Source organism: Neoarius graeffei, chromosome 21 (genome assembly GCF_027579695.1).
Source record: "Neoarius graeffei isolate fNeoGra1 chromosome 21, fNeoGra1.pri, whole genome shotgun sequence".
NCBI lineage: Eukaryota > Metazoa > Chordata > Actinopteri > Siluriformes > Ariidae > Neoarius > Neoarius graeffei.
Window position 1 is genome coordinate 22,521,496 of NC_083589.1, and position 17,505 is coordinate 22,539,000.

Sequence of the window (17,505 nt, forward strand, 5' to 3'; positions counted from 1 at the left end):
CTTGGATAGGCTCCAGCTTGCCTGTGACCCTGTAGAACAGGATAAAGCGGCTAGAGATAATGAGATGAGATTTCAAAATTCTAAAACCTTCTGTTTATTTCCAGTTTTAAATGGGGAAAAATAATTTTTCCCCCATTTAAAACTGGAAATAAACAGAAGGTTTTGGAATTTTGAAATATTGTAATTATTCAATATTTTTCAATATTCAGCACTGTTTAGTTCCCTATTTAAATGTAACCAAATGTGTGATATTGACCATGTTAACTGCTTTGTACTTAAAGCTCAGATTTTCATGTCTAATCTCTTCTACTGAAGCATGCTTTTAGATGACACTCTGATGGATTTATATTTGGAAAAAAATGGTTGTATTAAAATGATTAGCGCAATATAAATTTCATGCAGGTACAGGTCAAGAGCTTTAGTTAATGTTCACCTCAAACATCATAGTGAAGAAAAAGTCTGATCTCTGTGACCTTGATTGTGTAATGGATGTTGGTACAAAATGGGTTTCAGAACCTGCTTATCTCCTCACACTCTAGAGTTTACACAGAACGGCACAAAAAACAAAAAAACAAACACTGAGTGAGCGACAGTTCTGTGGGTGGAAATGCCTTGTTGATAAGAGAGATCAGAGGAAAACTAGATTGCATTTCCACAGAGAAAATGCAGAGTGTGCTTGCTGAGCTGTAGCAGAACAGCTATCATGCTAGCATGCCAACATGCTAATGCCAACATGCTAACAGTTAGCATGCTAACATGCTAACAGTTAACATACTAACATGCTAAAAGCTAGCATGTTAATGCTAACATGCTAATAGATAACATGCTAACAACTAACATTCTAACATGCCAATGATTAACATGCTATTTGTTAAAATTCTAACACTTTAAGGCTAATATGCTGACAGCTATCATGCTAACAGCTAACAGGCTAACATGCTAATGGCTATATTAACTTTTAGCATGCTAACAAGCTGAGGGTGACATGCTAACAGCTAACATGCTAACAGTTAGCATGCTAACATGCTCAGCCAAACTCGCTAACAGCAAACATGCAAACTCTGCATGCTACCATGCTAATCCTAACATGTTAACAGCTCTCATGATAACATGCAAATGGTGAACATGCTAACAACTCACGAGCTAACAGCAGGCATGATATCGTAATGGGTAACATGCTAACAGCTAGCATGGTAACACATGAATGCTTATATGCTAATTGCTATCATGTGTGCGTGTAAGTATTCCTAATAAAGTGGCCATTGAGTTGAAGTTGATTTGCTGTCAAAGTCTCAAATGAGCAGATCCTTGCCAAATGCATCATCACCTATGGGGGAAGGGAGGAATGACTCAGTCAAGCTTCCATTGATTAGCGGCAAAATGGAGAAAAAAAACGGACAGATGAAAGGCAAGAGAAAGACGAGTGCGGGTCAGAACCGATATCGTGTGTGTGATTGGTGATTTGGCCTGAGGTGCCATATGAAGTTTGGTGGATGTGTGGTGAAGTGTTACTGAGCAAAACTCTGTTCATTTGAATGGGGCCAAAAATCAATGGAAGCCTATGGAGGTAAAAAGAGATGCATGAAAACCAAGGAAAAGACAAGTGCAGGTCTCAGATGAGGGGATGGATCTGTGCGGGGACTTGGCCTGAGGCATCAAGTGAAGTTTCTTGAAGTTTGGTCACTTGGTTTAAAAAAAATTTGATGGAGAGTGAAAGTTTTTCTCCTGAAACACCATTCATTTTCAATGGGCCAAAAATCAATGCAAGCCTATGGAGGAAAAAGGGATGAGCAAAATGAAAGGAAAAATATGAGTGCAGGTCAGAACCAATTGCATGTATGTGTCAGGGGAGTTGGCCTGAAGTATCACATGAGGTTTGGTGCATCTGCGATGGAGCGTGTCCGATAGGACGATTCGACTCATGAGCCCTATTCATTCTCTATGGGAAAAAAACAAAAGAAAAACGACAAGAACAATAGAATGGGCACGTTGATCCAAAAGCTGTATACAAGCACACTACACCACTTTGGGCCAGACGTCTCAGAGTTGGAATGGTGTCTATCTCAAATGCCCTAGGAGGAGTAGTGGATCCAAAAAACGTGTCGGAATAAGGCAGAATACAGTGCCTTGAAAAAGTATTCATACCCCTTGAACTTTTTCACATTTTTCCACCTTACAACCACAAACTTAAAAGTTTTTTTTTGAGATTTTATGTGATAGACCAACACAGAGTAGCACATAATTGTGAAGTGAAACGAAAATGATAAATGGTCTTCAAAATTTTAAACAAATAAAAATCTGAAAAATGTGGTGTGCATTAGTATTCAGCCCCCTGTACTCTGATACCTCTAAATACAATCCAGTGCAATCTAATTAGTTAATAGAGTCCTACTGTGTGTAATTTACTCTCAGCATAAATACACTTGTTCTGTGAAGGCCTCAGTGGTTTGTTAGAGAACACTGAAGAACAAACAGCATCATGAAGACCAAAGAACTCACCAGACAGGTCAGGGATAAAGTTCTGGAGAAGTTTAAAGCAGGGTTAGGTTATGAAAAATATCCCAAGCTCTGAACATCTCAAGAAGCACTGTTCAATCCATCATTCAAAAATGGAAAAAAGTATGGCACAACTGCAAACCTACCAAGACATGGCCGTCCACCTAAACTGACAGAGCGAGCAAGGAGAGCACTGGTCAGAGAAGCAGCCAAGAGGCCCATGATCACTCTGGAGGAGCTGCAGAAATCCACAGCTGAGGTAGGAGAATCTGTGCACAGGACAACTAGAAGTCGTACACTCCACAAATCTGGCCTTTTTGGAAGAGTGGCAAGAAGAAAGCCATTGTTGAAAGACAGGCATAAGAAGTGCAGTTTGCCAGAAGCCATGTAGGGGACACAGCAAACATGTGGAAGAAGGTGCTTTGGTCAGATGAGACCAAAGTTGAACTTTTTGGCCTAAATGCAAAGTGCTATGTGTGGCGGAAAACTAACACTGCTCATCACCCTGCACACACCACCCCCACTGTGAAACATGGTGGTGGCAGCATCATGCTATGAGGATGCTTTTCTTCAACAGGGACAGGGAAGCTGGTCAGAGTTGATGGAAAGATGGATGGAGCTAAATACAGGGCAATCCTGGAAGAAAACCTGTTGGAGGCTGCAAAAGACTTGAGACTGGGAAGGAGATTCACCTTCCAGCAAGACAATGACCCTAAACATACAGCCAGAGCTACAATGGAATGGTTTAGATTAAAGAATATTCATGTGTTAGAATGGCTCAATCAAAGTCCAGACCTAAATCCCATTGAGCATCTGTGGCAAGACTTGAAAATTGCTGTTCACAGACGCTCTCCATCCAATCTGGCTGAGCTATTTTGCAAAGAAGAATGGGCAAATATTTCAGTGTCTACCACAAAAGACTTGCAGCTGTAATTGCAGCAAATGGTGGCTCTACAAAGTATTGACATGGGGGGCTGAATACTAATGCACACCACATTTTTCAGATTTTTATTTGTTTAAAATTTTGAAGACCATTTATCATTTTCGTTTCACTTCACAATTATGTGCTACTCTGTGTTGGTCTATCACATAAAATCTCAATAAAAAACTTTTAAGTTTGTGGTTGTAAGGTGGAAAAATGTGAAAAAGTTCAACGGGTATGAATACTTTTTCAAGGCACTGTAAGTAAACTTAAGAAGAACAAGCACACTAATAGCCAGATTGGTTCGAGCTGTCAGGAAAGATATAGCAACTCTACAACCGTGGTGAGCAGAAAAGCATCTCAGCATGTAGCAGTAAAAGACCACACTGGGTTCCACTCCTGCAGCCAGGTACAGGAATCTTAGAATCAAGAACAAGTTCCTATTAAAGTGGCCAGTGAGCATATATATGTATATATTTTTAATTAATATCATGAAAAAAGTTTGTTTTATTCATAATTTAATTCAAAAATGTAAGCTTTTTAAAGCTATTACACATAAAGCTATTTTTAAACCATTAGCTACATGTAAAGTGAAATATTTCAAGCTTTTTTTTTTTTTTTTAAATTTTGATGATTCATGAGATTGACGGAGAGATCAGATGAGAACGGCCAGACTGGTTCGAGCTGCCAGGAAGGATACAGAAACTCAAATAAATCACTCTTTACAGCCATCATGAACAGAAAAGCATGTCAGCATTCTGATGTTTGATGTGAACATTAACTGAAGCTCTTGGCCTGTACACACACACACACCATTTAGTCATACTATGGTTTCATTTCTAACCACAGTATCCTGATGGTATCACGAATGTTTCAAGTTGTTGTGACATAGTTATGAAATATAACATCTGACATAATTAGCACAACATAAGCAACCACCGCCCTTAATTAGTTTATTAATCGATCTTCTGTCTGCTTGCAAAACAGATCAGACCATACCACACAAAGTTCATAAATTATGTGATGGAGGATGTGAACTAAAACTAGAGAGGGATGTGAAATCATCCAATCATATATATATAAAGTCACAAACTATATAAAGGGTAGACAAAGTGAAACCAGTAATGCCAACAAGAGACAAATCTCTTTCATTTCCCTTCACGTCCTTTCTTCAGCTCGAAGAGTGTTAGTATTAAACCTACTGTGTGTAGTGTAAATAATGTATAAAATTAAAAACAGCTTTGAAAGTTCTCTAAAGATCAAACAGCTGTCAAACAACTCAAACTGATATTATAGAGCAACACTAAAAATACATGCAGCATGGCACAACACTAAGGGAGAAAAGTGCAAAATTAATGAAAAACCTGCCATTTTACGAGCTACTATGAAACTTGTTTTCATAACAAACAATTTCTGCAGTTATGATCATGCCTGAACGCAAATATGAAAGATACAAACAAACCTTAACTTGCTCCGTTTCTCAAGGACTGAACTTCTACTTTCTTCTGTAAACTAGTAAAGTAACATACATTACATCCGCGTCACCCGGGACATTTTAAGAAGCGCTTGCATTTGGGGAAATACGTTTTCCTTCAGATATGTTACATTTCCCACCTGTATTACGTCAGACTCCGCCTCCTGCTCCAGGGTAATAGATATGCTGCTCTAGGATTGGCTGCGGTGTGCAGTAGGAAGCGACTACTGACCAATCCTCGCGTGCGAGGCGGGTTCTTATGAATACGGGTGTGTAAAAATAAGGCTACTTATACCCCTTTTCCACCAAATCAGTTCCAGGGCTGGTTCGGAGCCAGTGCTGGTGCTGGTTCACAACTCGCTCAACTTGCGAGCGAACCAGTTTGCTTTTCCATCGCTCGCGGTGCCACGTCATTACGTCGCTGTATACGTCAGTTACGTCGCTACGTTTGCTTAAACCTTGGCGCGAATATCGAAGCAAAAACATCACGGAAGAAGCAGCAACAACAACAACAACAATAATAATAATAATAATAATAGATGACTTCGAGTTTGTACAGTTGCCGCTTCTCGCCGCTTAAAAATGGCGATCTTTCGCGGTCTTGTTATTGTTGTTGGTCTTAACAACTCCGCCCCCCCGCTGACGTAAGCGGTTCTTTCCTCTGGCCCAGCAAAGAGTTGGTGCTAGCCTAGAACCGGTTTTTCTGGCCCCAGAGCCAGTTCTTTGTCAGTGGAAACAAAAAACCTGGTTCCAAACTAAGCACTGGCCCCGAACCAGCCCTGGAACTGCTTTGGTGGAAAAGGGGCATTAGTCTTTTCATGGGGCGGCGCGGCGGTGTAGTGGTTAGCGCTGTCGCCTCACAGCAAGAAGATCCGGGTTCGAGGCGAGGGCCTTTCTGTGTGGAGTTTGCATGTTCTCCCCGTGTCCGTGTAGGGTTGCCACCATTCAGAAATGAAAATAAGGGACGCCCACCACAGGCACGACTCCCATGGGGTGGGGTGCCCGCAGCAGTGATATGTTTTTATTTTGTAGGTGTTTTTAGTAAAGGGGTGATCAAGAAAGCAATTACTCATACTTAAAGCTTGAAATGCTTTATTGCCAATGCTGTAAAAATGTATAATGTACAAGTGGGCAACAATGAACTTTTAAAATATAATCTAAATATATTGAGAACTTAAGATCTGACGGTGTGGTACACCTGTGTCACCTCAGCTGCGGTAACCTAGAGGGGTGGGATGACAATTTCTTAATTAAATTGAACAGTATTTGTCTGGGGAGGCACGGTGGTGTAGTGGTTAGTGCTGTCGCCTCACAGCAAGAAGGTCCGGGTTCGAGCCCCGTGGCCGGCGAGGGCCTTTCTGTGTGGGGTTTGCATGTTCTCCCCGTGTCCGCGTGGGTTTCCTCCGGGTGCTCCAGTTTCCCCCACAGTCCAAAGACATGCAGGTTAGGTTAACTGGTGACTCTAAATTGACCGTAGGTGTGAATGTAAGTGCGAATGGTTGTCTGTGTCTATTGCCGCTTTTCCACTACAAACGCGGCTGAGTTGGGCTGAGTCGAGCTGAGCGGGGCTATTGGAGTTGCATTTCGACTACAACCGTGCTGAACCGTGCTGGCTGGAAGTGGGTGGACACATTGGGTGGAGTTAGCGAAAGTGGGTGGACGTCATGTGATGTCGTTAAGCGGCGCAGTGACGTCAGTGATCTTTTAAGCGGTAGTCTCACGACCCGGATAGTAAACAATAAACATGGAGGACATGGAGTCGTTAGTGTTGCTGGTCTTGGTGCTGTGGCTTGTTGTCACCGACAACGCCAACAGATACTGGCAAGAGCGTATAGATGAGACAAGGTGCATAAGGCTTCAGAAATTCTCGTAATTCTTCCGGGTTTACGGTGTTTACAGATCCCAGCGTGCTCGCGGGGTGTGTGTGGGCATGTGAGGACACTCCTCCTCACCAATCAGTGCACAGGGGAGTGTCTGCTCACGCCCCCAGCCTCACTCAGCTCGGTTTGGCTCGCTTCAGCCCCACTCCAAAACCGTGCGAGTTTTGGGTGCTAAGCAGGGCTGAAGCGAGCTGAGTCGTGCTGTTCTGAGGTAGTCGAAACGCGAGCCGTGTCGGGCTGAAGTGAGCTGGAAAAGGGCCATATGTGTCAGCCCTGTGATGACCTGGTGACTTGTCCAGGGTGTACCCCGCCTTTCGCCTGTAGTCAGCTGGGATAGGCTCCAGCTTGCCTGCGACCCTGTAGAACAGGATAAAGCGGCTAGAGATAATGAGATGAGAATGAATAATAATAATAATAATAATAATAATGTGTGTTTTCTGATTGTCAGTGAATGTGTATAGTACAGGCAAGTACGTGGTTGGATGAGAAAGCGAGGGGGCGGGGTGAGTGTGGAAGACAGTGTGGAAGACTGTGTGTGTGTGTGTGTGTGTGTGTGAGTGAGTGAGTGAGGTGCTGAGATTTTTAGTGAGAGCTTGATTTGTGGATCAACTCTGTCATCCTTTTTAACACGTCCAGTCAGACGGATGAATGATCATTAATTCAAACAATCAATCAAACAAACGACAATCATAACATAATGTCCCATACCGTATCACTCTCAGGAGATGATTGGGGTATAAAGAACTGTGACACTGACGCTTGTGTCTTCTGTGTTCTTACATATCTGCAGTGTTGCTCTCCTGACGAATGCTGTCTAATGTCAGACAGCCCACCGTACGCCACTGAAAACACTCGCCGACAGACTTTACAGTTTGCTCTGTAGTCGTCTCCACTCACGCTGTCCAGCCAAGGATGTGCCTCTTACCACTCACGTCTGTATTTTTGTAAGCGTTTACGCTTTTGAGGACGTGGTGGAGTCCTGGATGCAGCAGACATTGTTAAAAGGCCCAGTTTTTTTAAGCAGCGCCGGTGTGTGTTGTCTGTCTCTAGGCAACCGTGAAAGCGCCACACGCAGTGACGCAGGCAGCCAGGCACAAACGCACAGAGCGTGACACAGAGGGGAGGGATTTGTGTCTTGGGTAGATCCCGCAACGTAGTATTTCCTGTTTTATTTTGTTCATTATTGTTAGATTTAGTGTTGATATGTGTGAGACAGACATGTGTATTGGACATTTATGAAAATACGGAACAAATCGCGTCCCGTATCGATTCAATACGCGACACAAGATTTAATTGCCAAATAAAGGACGATTCCGTATTTTACAGGATGGGTGGCAACCCTACGGACAGTCCGTGTGGGTTTCCTCTGGGTGCTCCGGTTTCCCCCACAGTCCAAAGACATGCAGGTTAGGTTAACTGGTGACTCTGTGTCAGCCCTGTGATGACCTGGCGACTTGTCCAGGGTGTACCCTGCCTTTCGCCCATAGTCAGCTGGGATAGGCTCCAGCTTGCCTGCGACCCTGTAGAACAGGATAAAGCGGCTAGAGATAATGAGATGAGATGAGACTTTTCGTGTCGTGCACTGTTAGTCACGAGTCCATGTAGCTTATCACACTCCCATCCGGCTTAATAAAGCCTTTCAGTGGTGAGGAAACCAAAAACAAACAATAATAATAATAACAACAACAATAACACCTTAGATGAGCTTTTCATCCATGAGAGGATAAATACCTGATACTCCCTACTAGTCAAACAGAACTTAAGAAGCCTTTCGGATGAGAGGTGAAACGTCTTCAAGAATCTTCAAGCAAGTCCAGTTGCTCTCTTTTACCACCCACAGTTACTATGACCTGGATGACTGAGAATCTTCACAGACAACAACATCATCATCTGATAAAATCACACCAGGAAAAGAAATGAGCTTCTTAAAGCAGAGCACAGAAATACAGTACAGACATATGAACCCATTCATGCAAAATAAGCATTCTATTTTTAGAAAAAATGTGTTAAATGGAAATATGATCTACATGAGAATTTCTCTACTGTTTGTGACTGAACAGCTTTTCCTCCCCAAACGATGATTACCGTAAAACCCCGCGTATAGGCGACTCCATTTTACTCAGCTATGGGTTGAATACTGCCCATGGTTTATAATATTTACTGTAAGTAAATGCTAAAAGAACATTCCAACAGTTTTCTTAAAAACCGGTGGCCAAGATGGCGCTGTAGGAGGGGCAACGTGTTTTCAGCTTGGGAAAAAAAAATTCAAGCACTAACTCACTTAACTGGGCTGCCAACTCTCACGCAATGAGCGTGAGACACACACATTTGATTGTCTTCACACGCCATACCTCCGATTTCTCACGCTAGAAAAAAATCTAGTTTATCTATCTGATCTAGGCTACCCATTGCGTCGCGCCAACCACTTGCGATTGATCAATTACGCCTTACGCACGGCTAAACAGGCAGAGACGTGTTCCCTCTGTACACACTCCCCTATGGTAGGTGGCGCCATAGACATCCTATTATTACGTAGACGGAGCGTTGGCTGTTCTGACGCGAGAAATACGGTCGCCATCTTGGAGTGGTGAGATAAGCGCGAGATACTCATGTGCCGCTTTTCCACTACAAACGCGGCTGAGTCGGGCTGAGCCGTGCCGTGCTAAGTCGGGCTGAGCGGGGCTGTTGGGGTTGCATTTCGACTACAACCGCGCTGAACCGTGCTGGCTGGAAGTGGGTGGACACATTGGGTGGAGTTAGCGAAAGTTGGTGGACGTCAGGTGATGTCGTTAAGCAGCGCAAACAGTGACATCAGTGATCTTTTAAGCGGTAGTCTCACGACCCGAATAGTAAACAATAAACATGGAGGACATGGAGTCGTTAGTGTTGCTGGTCTTGGTGCTGTGGCTTGTTGTCACCGACAACGCGGACAGATACTGGCAAGAGCGTATAGATGAGGCGAGGCGCATAAGGCTTCAGAAATTCTCGTAATTCGTAATTCTTCTTCTTCCGGGTTTACGGTGTTTACAGATCCCAGTGTGCTCGCGGGGCGTGTGTGGGCATGTGAGGACACTCCTCCTCACCAATCAGTGCACAGGGGAGTGTCTCCTCACGCCCCTAGCCCCACTCAGCTCGGTTTGGCTCGCTTCAGCCCCACTCCAAAACGGTGCGAGTTTTAGGGGCTAAGCAGGGCTGAAGCGAGCTGAGTCGTGCTGGTTTTTGGTAGTCGAAACGCGAGCCGTGTCGGGCTGAAGTGAGCTGAAGCGAGCTGAAAAGGGTAGTGGAAAAGGGCCAATGGTGCATTCATGTGCTATGGGAATTATGGTAAATACCAAACGCCGACATGGAAAGCACACATGAACATCCCCTCTTGTGGTATTTTCCACTGGGCAACTCGTAGAAAATTTTGATACACGAGTTGCCGAGATGAGATGAACTTTAACCTTTTCAACATGGCGGCGAGCGGTACAAGACTAGCTTATGAACCAAGAAAGAAGTGGTTTTCACCTACAGCTGACTCTCACCTTTTAAACGAGTCATGTTATGTATATTATATTATTATAATATGTATATTATAGCCTAATACAAAATATTCTGTGGCTGTCCAAAGAACGCCAACAATGATCTAGATCAGACCTGGGCATTTTACGGCCCGCGAGCTGCATCTGGCCCTTTGGTTCATTCTGACCGGCCCGCGTAAGATTAATTAGAAATTACAAAATAAACGTATTTTCTAATTTTACCCCATGCATGAACTGAATGTGCATTGCTTTTATTTTGAAGTTGTGTTCAACAAAAACGCAATGCGCGCGACATGAACATGACATGAAATCCCACGAAACCACGAAAGGTAACGTCTATTACTGCACCATACTACACGACTGAAGAAGAAAAGATGCCAGGCTGGTGCTCAGCGTACTCCTGCTCAAACGAGCGAACCATTTCAAACAGAAGCAGGGGGATTACTTTTCACAAGTAAGATTTAACATTACCGTACTATTTGTTGTTGTTTTTTAAATAGTATATTACCAGAGCTGAGAAGGAGCTAAGAGACTTAAATCGTCATCAGGTAGCACTAGTCTAATACATAAGAGTATGACAATAATAGACATGAATGAAATTAAATATGATAAAGTTGAAATAAATGAGGGCGGCACGGTGGTGTAGTGGTTAGCGCTGTCGCCTCACAGCAAGAAGGTCCTGGGTTCGAGCCCCGGGGCCGGCGAGGGCCTTTCTGTGTGGAGTTTGCATGTTCTCCCCGTGTCCGCGTGGGTTTCCTCCGGGTGCTCCGGTTTCCCCCACAGTCCAAAGACATGCAGGTTAGGTTAACTGGTGACTCTAAATTGACCGTAGGTGTGAATGTGAGTGTGAATGGTTGTCTGTGTCTATGTGTCAGCCCTGTGATGACCTGGCGACTTGTCCAGGGTGTACCCCGCCTTTCGCCCGTAGTCAGCTGGGATAGGCTCCAGCTTGCCTGCGACCCTGTAGAAGGATAAAGCGGCTAGAGATAATGAATGAATGAATGAATGAAATGATGAAGAAATTATGATGATTGTGAATGCCAACGGGTATAAATGTACAGTCTAGATTGTGTTAGGGGTAGGGCTGTTAACCTACATTAACCTGTCAAATTTTTCTCGGTTTCAAAAAAAAATGTTTGTGGTCAATATATGGTCATCACACATTGTCCTACATACCAAACAAAGTGCCCCACTCAACCTGAATACATCAGCTTTGCTGAAGGGGGTGCCAGATTGTGTTGAAGGATGTAAAAGGCTCTTATAAATTCACTGACTAGATTAATTTCCCCTTTGATATGTTCTTAACAATCTATTTAAAGAAAACATACACACATTTGAATCATTATAATGGATTTAGATTGTTAAAACTGCATTTTATTTAAAAAAGTGTCCCACTTTACCTGAATTTACCCTATCCATTGCAACAGATTGGTGGTTGTAGCCGATAGAAAAACGTTAAGCTGTTTATATCTAATGTATTTAGTATTCACACATTTTTTGTAGGATATTAATCACCGTTTCCTCAACTTCAACAATCTCCGACATCTGTTCACTTAATATCAGGATATTCTATTAACGTGAAGCCAACTATGAATAATAACCCCGCCACTATCCTTTATCATAGCTACATGTATGACAAAAAAATGCGAGCCAGCGCTGCCAGCGCATTACACTGAGTGCAGCGTATCACCACTCCAAGATGGCGGCCCTGCGTCTCGTCAGCGCTTTTAGAATTTACGTTGGATGCTCCGTCTACGTAATAAGAGGATGTCTATGGGTGGCGCATCTAATGATGCTGCACTCGCCAGAAGTTGGATAATTGCCTACCGTCAATTTAGAGGAAGAGGAGAGAGAAGAAGGTATCCGAGTTGAAGACGGGTGTCTCAGACAGGTTTGTACATATGCACGCCAATGTGTGGTGTTACTGGCGTAATTATGAACTTCTATAAAGTTTCTTAATTGTTTTAGCCTGTAAGTGTTGTGAGAATATTTAATGCCATATCGAGAGCTGTGTACTAGGCATGCTAAATCACTGCAAAAAGTAAAATCTAACCAAGATTAAATATCTTAAATCAAGACAAAATATGCTTGTTATTTGTCTGCCAAGATAATTCTCCTTTCCAGGCAGGTTTTGTGTAAGAGTATTTCACTTACTTTAAGCATTTTTCCCTCAATTATCTTAATAAGGTATTATAACTTGTTATTGAGATTTTATTACTGGTTATGAGTAAGTTCTGTCTTAAAATGAGAATTACCATAATTTCATAGGTGTTATATTAACCATGACAAGTTTGTCAAAGTCAGAATTTCTTATTTCAAGCATCTTATCCTTTCTTTTAATCTCTTAACACAAAACAGATAACTAAATTAAATGAATTGTTGTATTGTCAATCTGGCAACAAAAATAGGCTACAAAATGGATTGGTTTGTTGTTTTGATTTTGATTTATTTGGCGGTCTCAGTTGGTATAAACACTTACTTAAACAGAGCACACCGATATGCCCAGATGAAATAGTCAGACTGTTGGTTGGGGGACAAAGTATCTAGCATGTTAAAATGAGTAGTACAACTTTACTTGTTTTTAGTATAAATACACTAGTTTTAAGACATCTGTGGGGTTTCTAAAGCTAGATATATTTATTTGTTTTTAAAAATCTTGCCAAGTCAAATTTTCTTGTTCTGTTGGCAGATAATTTTGCTTATTTTAAGTAAAATATTCCTAATTTTATTACTTTTTTTCTTGTTTTTGTAAGCCAGGTTTTTGCAGTGTAGGCCTACTGCCATGCCACAGCCTCTATCTTCCCCAACAAGCAGCACGGGAGAGCACCTCCTTAGCACACATTTATTAAGGCGCATTTTTAGTTTGTTTACTGTATGTTATCATACTTTATGACTTTATTTGAAGCCATACTGGAAATGTTGTAAAATAAAGCAAGTAAGAGATAATATTACAAATGCAAGAAGAGCCATTAGCCACCATACCTATTGTTTATTTACAGGGTTTTTATTTTTAATTATTTATGATGTATGTAATTGCTCAGTTAAAGTAAATAAAGCATGGTCACCTGTAATATCAAAGAACTTGAACTTGTGAATAATTAAAAAAAAAGACAGAGAACAATATACTGAGGAGACAGGGTTTCAAAGAGGGCAAGACAGGTAGAGAATATTTGTCAGATAACAGGCCCTGACGAATGCTCTATTACTAATAAGAAACATAGATAAGAAATAAATTAATAAGAAATATATTAATATAGCTTATTTAAGTATGACCAAAACTTTTAAGCCCAACTTCGTGTGCACATTCCCACCTATGGCCAAAGTTCAGCCTTTTTGTGTTTCAATACTGTTCAAAATTAATCATTTTAATGTTTCTTGTAGCACATGCACATTTTGCTTACTGTTTAAGCATTTTATTTGTTCTTTTGCTGTTGATATTTTTCCCCATGCCAATCTTCTGCTGAACCCAGTGGTGGGGAAAGCCCTTAAATGCATAATGAATAGTCAATGAGGGACAATCTTATTTTTTGCAACAGTTATTAAAAACTTAACATTTAGTTTCAATTCAGAAGGTGTTTAGGCTTAGCTGATGAAATATTTTCAAACATGAACTTGCCTTTAAATCTGAAACACAGGTCTATAGGGCTACAGGAACATTGGCAGTCATCTGTAGTTTTCTAGTGTGGGGGCTTTTAAGCCAAAACTTGGTGCTTTTGTTGGCCACAAGCTGAAGGCCTGGCAAGTCAGGGTGTGTAAGAATGTAGGTATTGCACAGCAGGCCACTCCAAAAATCCACCAGAATGCAGGAACATCTACTAAATCCAAAATCTCAAACCCCCCCCCCCCCCCCCCCCCCGTCCATCTCCAGCTGGACGACCCACAAACAAAACACCAGAATGCAGGGGGACAAGTGAATATCAAACTGAATACAAAATTCCCACTTACTGTGTGGTGTGCGGAAAAATTTTGCTGTCGACCCCCCCCCCAAAAAAAAAAAAAAAAACCTCACTCCAAGGAATTTCGAAAAGTTGGCAGCCCTGCACTTAAGCTTGTCTAATATGATAAGGACTGGTTAGAATACGTTATCTTTTATTTTAATACGTCGTTATTATGAATTAGTAGCTCTTAGTAACCATAAAAGTTGTTTATTTTTCTCATTAATTTTAACATGATAACTAGCCTGTATCCAGAGTGCTAGGAAATTAGCCTGCAAGATAAAGATTGAATAAGATAAACAATCGAACCAAAATCCAAGGAAAATGAGTCAAGACAGTGATCCAGTGGACTTGAACAGCGATTTGAAACGAGCCTTACACAGCTATGCAAAGAAATCGTTGGAAAATGACTTTGATGCTGTGGCAGAGGGACCTGCATTACCGTCAACTCCCGAGCCTGAGCCTCATGCTAAGAAATCCAGACCCTCTGACAGTCCACTTGTGTCTAACAGTGTACTGTTAGCAGCCATACAGAAAGTTGGATGTTTGCAAGAGGAATCAATTGCGAAACTGCAGTCTGTGGAAAATGCGGTAAAAAACAACACCCAGTCAATAAAAGATCTCATTGCTTCTTTGGAATTCATGAACACACAACTTGAGGATGTTAAGGGGAAAGTGAATATAATGCAAGGCAAAGTTGACAGTCTAGAGAAAGAAAACGAATGGCTGCATCATAAGTGTTCGGAGATGGACTCTTACAAATGATGGTGGAATTTGCGTGTTGCAGGAATCAAAGAAAAACAAGGTGAAAATGTCAAGAGGGCCATCATCGATCTGTTCGCCCAGATGTCTCCGGATATTGCTGAACTTCTCCCGAACTCTGTGGACATCGTGTACAGGATCGGTCCTCAGGATGACAGGCGAACCTGACGCATCGTTGTGCAATTCATCTCCCGCTCTCACAGGGATATGGTATGGAAAGCTGCTCGGACCTCTGCCGTGCTATCAAAGAACAACATAAAGATCTTCGAGGACTTATCACAGGAAACCAAAGATGCTAGAAATAGGCTGTGGCCTCTTGTAGCCTACCTAATAGAAGATAACAAAAATAATCCTAGATTCCTATTTAATACTGTAGCAAAATTAACCAGGAATTAAAGCTGCTAGCGGCCTTGACGGGCCCTCGTACGTGTTGTTCCGTAACCCAGGACATTCCGCCACCCAACAAAACAGTCACATGTCATATATTCATCAAATGTTCAAAGGTGATGTGCATGTTGCAAATGCCATGACTGCTTGACGGATGAGAGATAGACAGACAAAGACTGTAAGTGTGTGTGTGTTTCTGTGGTGTGAAAATGTACATTTATACAAAACTATACATGTGTCTCCTCCTTATTTCTATCTCACGCTGTAATCTTAAGTCATCTTAGCGTTCCTGTGTGTGTGTCTACATGCAGAGTTTTCATATGTCTGCAACAAAATGCACAATGATGGCAGGTCACTAATATACAGATTTAAGCACTGCCTAAAAGCGGAGCTCCCATCTGTTTCTGGGTTGTAGAATTTCCTTATATCATAGCCAGTCTCTCTTGTTTTATTTCTTTACTGGCTAGCACTAGGCAGTGTGTATGACTGGTAATGATTAACACTGGCCACTAGGCGGTGTGTATGACTGGTAATTACTAGCACTGGCCACTAGGCGGTGTGTATGACTGGTAATTACTAGCACTGGCCACTAGGTGGTGTGTATGACTGGTAATTACTAGCACTGGCCACTAGGTGGTGTGTATGACTGGTAATTACTAACACTGGCCACTAGGCGGTGTGTATGACTGGTAATTACTAACACTGACCACTAGGCGGTGTGTATGACTGGTGGTACACGTACATGGACAAACCACAAAATATCGACTTGATGGGTTTACCATTTTTTCTTAGGTATGGTGCTCCACTGGAGCTCTGCTATTATTTTGTGTGTATGTGTGTGTGTCTGTTTGTCAGAGACAGAGAAAGTGTGTGTGTGTGTGTGTGTGTGTGTGTGTGTGTGTGTGTGTGTGTGTGTGTGAAAGAGAGTGTGCTCATGGATGTTGCGTGTGCATTTGAGTGCATACTTGTGAGTGTGTGTATGCATAAATATGCATATGACTGTGAGTGTATGAGTGTGCACAGAATTGTATATATCATCAGACTCATGATATCCAATATTTTGTAAAGTTTCAGATCAATCCATCAATAAATTGAACATTTTCCCCCATTTCCTGCTTGGCCAGATGGTGGCGCTGTGCTAGGCATCTGAATTACACATGTGAATATCATTACAATCTCTCTCATCTCATCTCATCTCATCTCATTATCTCTAGCCGCTTTATCCTTCTACAGGGTCGCAGGCAAGCTGGAGCCTATCCCAGCTGACTACGGGCGAAAGGCGGGGTACACCCTGGACAAGTCGCCAGGTCATCACAGGGCTGACACATAGACACAGACAACCATTCACACTCACATTCACACCTACGCTCAATTTAGAGTCACCAGTTAACCTAACCTGCATGTCTTTGGACTGTGGGGGAAACCGGAGCACCCGGAGGAAACCCACGCGGACACGGGGAGAACATGCAAACTCCACACAGAAAGGCCCTCGCCGGCCATGGGGCTCGAACCCGGACCTTCTTGCTGTGAGGCGACGGCGCTAACCACTACACCACCGTGCCGCCCTCATTACAATCATAATACACAATATTTTGTAAAGTGTCAGATCAATCAGTTAAGGCATTGCCAATTTCTGGCACATTTCCTGCTTGGCGGCACGGTGGTGTAGTGGTTAGCGCTGTCGCCTCACAGAAAGGAGGTCCGGGTTCAAGCCCCGTGGCTGGCGAGGGCCTTTCTGTGCGGAGTTTGCATGTTCTCCCCGTGTCTGCATGGGTTTCCTCCGGGTGCTCCGGTTTCCCCCACAGTCCAAAGACATGCAGGTTAGATTAACTGGTGACTCTAAATTGACCGCAGGTGTGAATGTGAATGGTTGTCTGTGTCTATGTGTCAGCCCTGTGATGACCTGGCGACTTGTCCAGGGTGTACCCCGCCTTTCGCCCGTAGTCAGCTGGGATAGGCTCCAGCTTGCCTGCAACCCTGTAGAACAGGATAAAGCGGCTAGAGATGATGAGATGAGATGAGATGAGATGAGATTTCCTGCTTGGCCAGATGGTGGCGCTATAACAGGCAGGCCCATTGGGCATCAGGTTATCATAATAATCATAATATCTATTGAAGTAAGAAGTGT

The 17,505-nt window shown here is 42.7% G+C and overlaps 1 protein-coding gene across 7 annotated transcripts in view; it reads right to left on the minus strand.

Moving 5' to 3' along the window:
* Positions 1-17,505, minus strand: part of tmem63a (transmembrane protein 63A) — a 178,794-nt gene that overhangs the window by 83,804 nt on the left and 77,485 nt on the right. For 2 of the 7 annotated variants that reach the window (XM_060902821.1, XM_060902815.1), the window contains exon 1: positions 4,881-5,021. The exons of 3 other annotated variants lie outside the window; for them this stretch is intronic. The gene's annotated coding sequence lies outside the window, so the exon portion shown is untranslated. 2 more of the 7 variants (XM_060902820.1, XM_060902819.1) reach the window with 2 other exon arrangements.